General features: G+C 37.2%; 1 protein-coding gene across 2 annotated transcripts in view; it reads right to left on the bottom strand.

The window, feature by feature from the left end:
• The window catches only part of LOC129649798 (uncharacterized), a 331,142-nt gene that overhangs the window by 279,955 nt on the left and 48,129 nt on the right, over positions 1-3,058 (bottom strand). The window lies entirely within an intron of this gene.

Genomic DNA, 3,058 nt, shown 5'->3' with positions numbered 1-3,058 from the left:
TTTTATAGTAAATTATTTATAAGCCAATAAGTTTAAAATGGCATATAATGTGAACTTTATCTCTTTTTAAGGAAATGTTATGAAAGCTTCCACCTGGAGCAGTAGTAAAAGAATCTGCCCACCAATTCATGAGACTCAGGTTCAATCCCTGGGTTGGGAAGATCCCCTGGAGTAGGAAATGGTAACCCACTCCAGTATTCTTACTGGGAAATCCCATGGACAGAGGAGCCTTGCTGGTTACAGTCCATGGGGTCACGAAGAGTCTGACATGACTGAGCACTCACTCAATGAAAGCTTATTGCAAAAGTTGTTAGAATTTGACCATTATGCATAATTGTCAGTAAGAGTATCACAGACATTATATAATATAAAAATCTCTATAACATGAAATTCTAAAACTAAACATACCTAAAGATGTTCCTATTAATTCTGAGGAGGGAGACTGAGGACTTTGGAAAATGGACTACATTGTATTTTATGATTCTACACAACTTCAAAAACACATTCTTACCAGTTATGTGATTTCAAGCTACTACATACCTTTGAGGCACTCAGGATATACTTTTTAATGATTTTCTTTCTCGTCTTTTACTATCTTTATTTTCCCATCTGATTTTTAAAAATATGCTCATGTAATTTTTCCGATAATCCTGGAAATGTAAAGGATAAAGTAAAAGCCACTGCCTGTCTCATTACACCATTTATCATCCATCCTTTTAGATGTTTCTGTGCGTGTACATGAGCATAGGATGTCATTAGGACAGTATCATAAACACCCTGTATCCATTTTCTGTCACTATAGAACAATTTACCAGCATTCCAATCTATCATTGTAAAGTTATCAGGTCCTGTAAGGAATGACGAAGTATAGGTCACTGTCATTCCCAAGATCCTTGTGTACATAAAAGCCTCCATGGCAGTTATTATTTTCCACCATGTGAATGAGCTGGAGCGTTTGGTCCTGGTGATCATCACTATAGCTATTTCAAGCTGACTTAAAATGAAGAACTAACTGTCAGGAAGCACAGAGTCACAGGCAGAATAAATCGGGGGGAACATAAAGACATACATAGTAATCAAATTGACAAAAATTAAAGACAAAGGAAAAATATTAAAAGTTAAAAAAGGGAAAGCAAAAAATAGCATACAATGTAATCCCCATAGGGTTATCAGCTGATTTCTCAGCAGAAACACTGGCCAGGAGGGAGTGACATGATAGCTTTAAAGTGAAGAAAGGGAAGAAACTGAATACCCAGCAAGGCTTTCATGCATTTGACAGAAAAATCAAAAGCTTTATAGATAAGCAAAAGCTAAGAGAACTCAGCACCACCAGACCAGCTTTACAACAAATGCCAAAGGAACTTCTCTAGGTGGAAAAGAAAAGGCCACAGCTAGAAAAAAGAAAATCATGAATGGACAAGCTCACTGGTAAAGACACACATGGTAAACATAGGAAATCAACCACTCCTAACTACGATATCAAAAGCATCAATCGTGAGGAGAGCACAATGCAGGGTATTGGAGATGCATTTGAAATTAAAAGACCAACAACTTAAAACAATCGTGTTTATATATAGATGCTATAGCAAAACCCGCTGATCACCACAGACTGAAAATCTACAATAGACACAAACATAAAAAAGGATCCATATACAACACTAAAGTTAGCTATCAAATTATAAGAGAGGAGAACAAAAGAGGAAGGGGGAAAAAAGACTCGTAAAAACAAACAATTAACAAAGTGGTAATAAGGACATACCTATGGATAATTACTTTAAATGTAAATGAATTTAATGCTTTGAATGAAAGACACTGACTGGCTCAATGGACAGAAACATAAGACGCTGTCTACACAAGCACCACTTCAGATCTAGGGACACATACAGACTGAAAATGAGGAGTTCGAAAAAGGTATTCCATGTAAATGGAAACCAAAAGAAAGCTAGAGTGGCAATACCCAGACAAAACAGACTTTAAAGACTGTTACCAGAGGCAGAGGAGGACACTATATAATGATCAAGGGATCCATCCAAGATGAAGATATACATGTATAAATATCTATGCGACCAACACAGGTACATGTGAATATATGATGCAGATAGAAACAGCCATAAACAGGGAACAGTTGTCACTCAGCATGGTTTCCTTCAAATTTAAATTTAAATATTGACGTGTCCACTTTAGGAATCCCTCCCCCCAGTGTAAGAAAGTCTTTAATGCTTCCCTATGGATCAATGAAACTAAAAGCTGGTTCTTTGAAATGATGAGAAAAATGGATAAACCACTGAAGTCGCTCAGTCATGTCCGACTCTTTGTGACCTCGTGGACTGTAGCCCACCAGGCTCCTCCGTCCATGGAATTTCTAGGTAAGAGTACTGGAGTGGGGTGCCATTTCCTTCTCCAGGGGATCTTCCCAACCTAGGGATAGAACCTGGGTCTCCCGCACTGCGGGCAGACACTTTACCATCTGAGCCACCAGGGAAGCCCACTAGTCACACTCATAAAGAAAAAAAAAAAAAAAAAAGGGAAGAGGATTCAAATCAATAAAATTAGAAATGAAAAGAGAGAAGCTACAACTGACACTACAGAAATAAGAAGGACCCTAAAAGACTGCTGTGAGCAACTATACACCAATAAAACGGAAAGCCAGAGGAAATGGGACAAATGCTTAGGAAGGTACCAAGACTGAATGAGGATGAAATAGAAAATATGAACAAACCAGTTATCAATACTGAAATTGAATCAGAAAATTTAAAACTCCAAACAAAAGCCCAGGACCAAATGGTTTCACAGGTGAATTCTACCAAGCATTTGAAGAAGAGTTAACAATCATCCTTCTAAAACTATTTCAAAACAATTGCAGAGAAAGGAACAGTTCCAAACTCATTCTATGAGGCCACTGTCACCCTAATAACAAAACCACACAAAGATATCATAAAAAAAGAAAATTATAGGCCAATATCACTGATGAATACAGATACAAAAATACTCAACAGAATACTAGCAAATCAACTCCAACAATACAATATAAAGATCACACACCATGATCAAGGGGATT

The sequence above is a fragment of the Bubalus kerabau genome, chromosome 4 (genome assembly GCF_029407905.1).
Source record: "Bubalus kerabau isolate K-KA32 ecotype Philippines breed swamp buffalo chromosome 4, PCC_UOA_SB_1v2, whole genome shotgun sequence".
Lineage (NCBI taxonomy): Eukaryota > Metazoa > Chordata > Mammalia > Artiodactyla > Bovidae > Bubalus > Bubalus kerabau.
Note: the sequence above shows the minus strand (reverse complement) of the source record. Positions and strands in the feature narration are given on the sequence as shown.